Below are 7,966 nucleotides of genomic sequence, written 5' to 3' on the forward strand. Positions count from 1 at the left end.
ATAAATTCTTTTTGCATTAAAGAAGAAAGATCTCGCTGACTGAAACAAGTTCATTCGATGAAAACCAACAAAAATTGACAAGAACCACGAAAAGTTCTTGTATTTTAAGATAAAATCTGACGCTATTAAAGAAAAAACTTCTCGCTCGCTGAAATATGTTCATTTGCTGAAAATTCACAAAACCAGGAAAAGTTCTTGTATTTGAAGATAAAATCTTTTTGCTTTGAGGTAGAAAGATCGAGCTGACTGAAAGAAGTTCTTCAGATCAAAACCAACAAAAATTGACAAGAACCACGAAAAGTTCTTGTATTTTAAGATAAAATCTGACGCTATTGAAGAAAAAACTTCAAGCTCGCTGAAATATGTTCATTTGCTGAAAACCAACAAAACCACGAAAAGTTCTTGAATTTGAAGATAAAATCTTTTTGCTTTGAAGAAGAAAGATCCAGCTGACTGAAATAAGTTCATGAGATGAAAACCAACAAAAATTGACAAGAACCACGAAAAGTTCTTGTATTTTAAGATAAAATCTGACGCTATTGAAGAAAAAACTTCTAGCTCGCTGAAATATGTTCATTTGCTGAAAACCAACAAAACCACGAAAAGTTCTTGTATTTGAAGATAAAATCTTTTTGCTTTGAAGAAGAAAGATCCAGCTGACTGAAATAAGTTCATTAGATGAAAACCAACAAAAATTGACAAGAACCACGAAAAGTTCTTGTATTTTAAGATAAAATCTGACGCTATTAAAGAAAAAACTTCTTGCTCGCTGAAATATGTTCATTTGCTGAAAATCAACAAAACCACGAAAAGTTCTTGTATTTGAAGATAAAATCTTTTTGCATTAAAGAAGAAAGATCTAGCTGACTGAAACAAGTTCATTAGATGAAAACCAACAAAAATTGACAAGAACCACGAAAAGTTCTTGTATTTTAAGATAAAATCTGACGCTATTAAAGAAAAAACTTCTCGCTCGCTGAAATATGTTCATTTGCTGAAAATTCACAAAACCACGAAAAGTTCTTGTATTTGAAGATAAAATCTTTTTGCTTTGAGGTAGAAAGATCGAGCTGACTGAAAGAAGTTCTTCAGATGAAAACCAACAAAAATTGACAAGAACCACGAAAAGTTCTTGTATTTTAAGATAAAATCTGACGCTATTGAAGAAAAAACTTCTAGCTCGCTGAAATATGTTCATTTGCTGAAAACCAACAAAACCACGAAAAGTTCTTGTATTTGAAGATAAAATCTTTTTGCTTTGAAGAAGAAAGATCTAGCTGACTGAAATAAGTTCATGAGATGAAAACCATCAAAAATTGACAAGAACCACGAAAGGTTCTTGTATTTTAAGATAAAACCTTCCGCTATTAAAGAAAAAACTTTGAGCTCGCTGAAATATGTTCATTTGCTGAAAATCAACAAAACCACGAAAAGTTCTTGTATTTGAAGATAAAATCTTTTTGCATTGAGGAAGAAAGATCGAGCTGACTGAAATAAGTTCATTAGATGAAAACCAACAAAAATTGACAAGAACCACGCAAAGTTCTTGTATTTTAAGATAAAATCTGACGCTATTGAAGAAAAAACTTCTAGCTCCCTGAAATATGTTCATTTGCTGAAAACCAACAAAACCACGAAAAGTTCTTGTATTTGAAGATAAAATCTTTTTGCTTTGAAGAAGAAAGATCTAGCTGACTGAAACAAGTTCATTAGATGAAAACCAACAAAAATTGACAAGAACCACGAAAAGTTCTTGTATTTTAAGATAAAATCTGACGCTATTAAAGAAAAAACTTCTCGCTCGCTGAAATATGTTCATTTGCTGAAAATTAACTAAAACCACGAAAAGTTCTTGTATTTGAAGATAAAATCTTTTTGCTTTGAGGTAGAAAGATCGAGCTGACTGAAAGAAGTTCATCAGATCAAAACCAACAAAAATTGAGAAGAACCACGAAAAGTTCTTGTATTTTAAGATAAAATCTGACGCTATTGAAGAAAAAACTTCAAGCGCGCTGAAATATGTTCATTTGCTGAAAATCAACAAAACCACGAAAAGTTCTTGTATTTGAAGATAAATTCTTTTTGCATTAAAGAAGAAAGATCTCGCTGACTGAAACAAGTTCATTCGATGAAAACCAACAAAAATTGACAAGAACCACGAAAAGTTCTTGTATTTTAAGATAAAATCTGACGCTATTAAAGAAAAAACTTCTTGCTCGCTGAAATATGTTCATTTGCTGAAAATCAACAAAACCACGAAAAGTTCTTGTATTTGAAGATAAAATCTTTTTGCATTAAAGAAGAAAGATCTAGCTGACTGAAACAAGTTCATTAGATGAAAACCAACAAAAATTGACAAGAACCACGAAAAGTTCTTATATTTTAAGATAAAATCTGACGCTATTAAAGAAAAAACTTCTCGCTCGCTGAAATATGTTCATTCGCTGAAAATTCACAAAACCAGGAAAAGTTCTTGTATTTGAAGATAAAATCTTTTTGCTTTGAGGTAGAAAGATCGAGCTGACTGAAAGAAGTTCTTCAGATCAAAACCAACAAAAATTGACAAGAACCACGAAAAGTTCTTGTATTTTAAGATAAAATCTGACGCTATTGAAGAAAAAACTTCAAGCTCGCTGAAATATGTTCATTTGCTGAAAACCAACAAAACCACGAAAAGTTCTTGAATTTGAAGATAAAATCTTTTTGCTTTGAAGAAGAAAGATCCAGCTGACTGAAATAAGTTCATTAGATGAAAACCAACAAAAATTGACAAGAACCACGAAAAGTTCTTGTATTTTAAGATAAAATCTGACGCTATTAAAGAAAAAACTTCTTGCTCGCTGAAATATGTTCATTTGCTGAAAATCAACAAAACCACGAAAAGTTCTTGTATTTGAAGATAAAATCTTTTTGCATTAAAGAAGAAAGATCTAGCTGACTGAAACAAGTTCATTAGATGAAAACCAACAAAAATTGACAAGAACCACGAAAAGTTCTTGTATTTTAAGATAAAATCTGACGCTATTAAAGAAAAAACTTCTCGCTCGCTGAAATATGTACATTTGCTGAAAATTCACAAAACCACGAAAAGTTCTTGTATTTGAAGATAAAATCTTTTTGCTTTGAGGTAGAAAGATCGAGCTGACTGAAAGAAGTTCTTCAGATGAAAACCAACAAAAATTGACAAGAACCACGAAAAGTTCTTGTATTTTAAGATAAAATCTGACGCTATTGAAGAAAAAACTTCTAGCTCGCTGAAATATGTTCATTTGCTGAAAACCAACAAAACCACGAAAAGTTCTTGTATTTGAAGATAAAATCTTTTTGCTTTGAAGAAGAAAGATCCAGCTGACTGAAATAAGTTCATGAGATGAAAACCATCAAAAATTGACAAGAACCACGAAAGGTTCTTGTATTTTAAGATAAAACCTTCCGCTATTAAAGAAAAAACTTTGAGCTCGCTGAAATATGTTCATTTGCTGAAAATCAACAAAACCACGAAAAGTTCTTGTATTTGAAGATAAAATCTTTTTGCATTGAGGAAGAAAGATCGAGCTGACTGAAATAAGTTCATTAGATGAAAACCAACAAAAATTGACAAGAACCACGCAAAGTTCTTGTATTTTAAGATAAAATCTGACGCTATTGAAGAAAAAACTTCAAGCGCGCTGAAATATGTTCATTTGCTGAAAACCAACAAAACCACGAAAAGTTCTTGAATTTGAAGATAAAATCTTTTTGCTTTGAAGAAGAAAGATCCAGCTGACTGAAATAAGTTCATTAGATGAAAACCAACAAAAATTGACAAGAACCACGAAAAGTTCTTGTATTTTAAGATAAAATCTTCCGCTATTAAAGAAAAAACTTTGAGCTCGCTGAAATATGTTCATTTGCTGAAAATCAACAAAACCACGAAAAGTTCTTGTATTTGAAGATAAAATCTTTTTGCATTAAAGAAGAAAGATCGAGCGAACTGAAACAAGTTCATTAGATGAAAACCAACAAAAATTGACAAGAACCACAAAAAGATCTTGTATTTTAAGATAAAATCTGACGCTATTGAAGAAAAAACTTCTAGCTCGCTGAAATATGTTCATTTGCTGAAAACCAACAAAACCACGAAAAGTTCTTGTATTTGAAGATAAAATCTTTTTGCTTTGAAGAAGAAAGATCTAGCTGACTGAAATAAGTTCATGAGATGAAAACCATCAAAAATTGACAAGAACCACGAAAGGTTCTTGTATTTTAAGATAAAACCTTCCGCTATTAAAGAAAAAACTTTGAGCTCGCTGAAATATGTTCATTTGCTGAAAATCAACAAAACCACGAAAAGTTCTTGTATTTGAAGATAAAATCTTTTTGCATTGAGGAAGAAAGATCGAGCTGACTGGAATAAGTTCATTAGATGAAAACCAACAAAAATTGACAAGAACCACGCAAAGTTCTTGTATTTTAAGATAAAATCTGACGCTATTGAAGAAAAAACTTCTAGCTCCCTGAAATATGTTCATTTGCTGAAAACCAACAAAACCACGAAAAGTTCTTGTATTTGAAGATAAAATCTTTTTGCTTTGAAGAAGAAAGATCTAGCTGACTGAAATAAGTTCATTAGATGAAAACCAACAAAAATTGACAAGAACCACGAAAAGTTCTTGTATTTTAAGATAAAATCTGACGCTATTAAAGAAAAAACTTCTCGCTCGCTGAAATATGTTCATTTGCTGAAAATTCACAAAACCACGAAAAGTTCTTGTATTTGAAGATAAAATCTTTTTGCTTTGAGGTAGAAAGATCGAGCTGACTGAAAGAAGTTCTTCAGATGAAAACCAACAAAAATTGACAAGAACCACGAAAAGTTCTTGTATTTTAAGATAAAATCTGACGCTATTGAAGAAAAAACTTCAAGCTCGCTGAAATATGTTCATTTGCTGAAAACCAACAAAACCATGAAAAGTTCTTGAATTTGAAGATAAAATCTTTTTGCTTTGAAGAAGAAAGATCCAGCTGACTGAAATAAGTTCATTCGATGAAAACCAACAAAAATTGACAAGAACCACGAAAAGTTCTTGTATTTTAAGATAAAATCTGACGCTATTGAAGAAAAAACTTCTAGCTCGCTGAAATATGTTCATTTGCTGAAAACCAACAAAACCACGAAAAGTTCTTGTATTTGAAGATAAAATCTTTTTGCTTTGAAGAAGAAAGATCTAGCTGACTGAAATAAGTTCATGAGATGAAAACCATCAAAAATTGACAAGAACCACGAAAGGTTCTTGTATTTTAAGATAAAACCTTCCGCTATTAAAGAAAAAACTTTGAGCTCGCTGAAATATGTTCATTTGCTGAAAATCAACAAAACCACGAAAAGTTCTTGTATTTGAAGATAAAATCTTTTTGCTTTGAAGAAGAAAGATCTAGCTGACTGAAACAAGTTCATTAGATGAAAACCAACAAAAATTGACAAGAACCACGAAAAGTTCTTGTATTTTAAGATAAAATCTGACGCTATTAAAGAAAAAACTTCTCGCTCGCTGAAATATGTTCATTTGCTGAAAATTAACTAAAACCACGAAAAGTTCTTGTATTTGAAGATAAAATCTTTTTGCTTTGAGGTAGAAAGATCGAGCTGACTGAAAGAAGTTCATCAGATCAAAACCAACAAAAATTGAGAAGAACCACGAAAAGTTCTTGTATTTTAAGATAAAATCTGACGCTATTGAAGAAAAAACTTGAAGCGCGCTGAAATATGTTCATTTGCTGAAAACCAACAAAACCACGAAAAGTTCTTGTATTTGAAGTTAAAATCTTTTTGCATTGAGGAAGAAAGATCGAGCTGACTGAAATAAGTTCATTAGATGAAAACCAACAAAAATTGACAAGAACCACGCAAAGTTCTTGTATTTTAAGATAAAATCTGACGCGATTGAAGAAAAAACTTCTAGCTCGCTGAAATATGTTCATTTGCTGAAAACCAACAAAACCACGAAAAGTTCTTGTATTTGAAGATAAAATCTTTTTGCTTTGAAGAAGAAAGATCTAGCTGACTGAAACAAGTTCATTAGATGAAAACCAACAAAAATTGACATGAACCACGAAAAGTTCTTGTATTTTAAGATAAAATCTGACGCTATTAAAGAAAAAACTTCTCGCTCGCTGAAATATGTTCATTTGCTGAAAATTAACTAAAACCACGAAAAGTTCTTGTATTTGAAGATAAAATCTTTTTGCTTTGAGGTAGAAAGATCGAGCTGACTGAAAGAAGTTCATCAGATCAAAACCAACAAAAATTGAGAAGAACCACGAAAAGTTCTTGTATTTTAAGATAAAATCTGACGCTATTGAAGAAAAAACTTGAAGCGCGCTGAAATATGTTCATTTGCTGAAAACCAACAAAACCACGAAAAGTTCTTGAATTTGAAGATAAAATCTTTTTGCTTTGAAGAAGAAAGATCCAGCTGACTGAAATAAGTTCATTAGATGAAAACCAACAAAAATTGACAAGAACCACGAAAAGTTCTTGTATTTTAAGATAAAATCTTCCGCTATTAAAGAAAAAACTTTGAGCTCGCTGAAATATGTTCATTTGCTGAAAATCAACAAAACCACGAAAAGTTCTTGTATTTGAAGATAAAATCTTTTTGCATTAAAGAAGAAAGATCTAGCTGACTGAAATAAGTTCATTCGATGAAAACCAACAAAAATTGACAAGAACCACGAAAAGTTCTTGTATTTTAAGATAAAATCTGACGCTATTAAAGAAAAAACTTTCAGCTCGCTGAAATATGTTCATTTGCTGAAAATCAACAAAACCACGAAAAGTTCTTGTATTTGAAGATAAAATCTTTTTGCATTAAAGAAGAAAGATCTAGCTGACTGAAACAAGTTCATTAGATGAAAACCAACAAAAATTGACAAGAACCACGAAAAGTTCTTGTATTCTAAGATAAAATCTGACGCTATTAAAGAAAAAACTTCTTGCTCGCTGAAATATGTTCATTTGCTGAAAATCAACAAAACCACGAAAAGTTCTTGTATTTGAAGATAAAATCTTTTTGCATTGAAGAAGAAAGATCTAGCTGACTGAAACAATTTCATGAGATGAAAACCAACAAAAATTGACAAGAACCACGAAAAGTTCTTGTATTTTAAGATAAAATCTGACGCTATTAAAGAAAAAACTTTCAGCTCGCTGAAATATGTTCATTTGCTGAAAATCAACAAAACCACGAAAAGTTCTTATATTTGAAGAGAAAATCGTTTTGCTTTGAAGAAGAAAGATCTCGCTGACTGAAATAAGTTCATCAGATGAAAACCAACAAGAATTGACAAGAACCACGAAAATCAACAAAACCACGAAAAGTTCTTGTATTTGAAGATAAAATCTTTTTGCTTTGAAGAAGAAAGATCTCGCTGACTGAAATAAGTTCATCAGATGAAAACCAACAAGAATTGACAAGAACCACGAAAAGTTCTTGTATTCTAAGATAAAATCTTCTGCTATTAAAGAAAAAACTTTGAGCTCGCTGAAATATGTTCATTTGCTGAAAATCAACAAAACCACAAAAAGTTCTTGTATTTGAAGATAAAATCTTTTTGCATTAAAGAAGAAAGATCTAGCTGACTGAAATAAGTGCATTCGATGAAAACCAACAAAAATTGACAAGAACCACGAAAAGTTCTTGTATTTTAAGATAAAATCTGACGCTATTGAAGAAAAAACTTCCAGCTCGCTGAAATATGTTCATTTGCTGAAAACCAACAAAACCACGAAAAGTTCTTGTATTTGAAGATAAAATCTTTTTGCTTTGAAGAAGAAAGATCTAGCTGACTGAAATAAGTTCATTAGATGAAAACCAACAAAAATTGACAAGAACCACGAAAAGTTCTTGTATTTTAAGATAAAATCTTCCGCTATTAAAGAAAAAACTTTCAGCTCGCTGAAATATGTTCATTTGCTGAAAATCAA

Source organism: Heptranchias perlo, chromosome 6 (assembly GCF_035084215.1).
Source record: "Heptranchias perlo isolate sHepPer1 chromosome 6, sHepPer1.hap1, whole genome shotgun sequence".
NCBI classification, from domain to species: Eukaryota; Metazoa; Chordata; class Chondrichthyes; order Hexanchiformes; family Hexanchidae; genus Heptranchias; species Heptranchias perlo.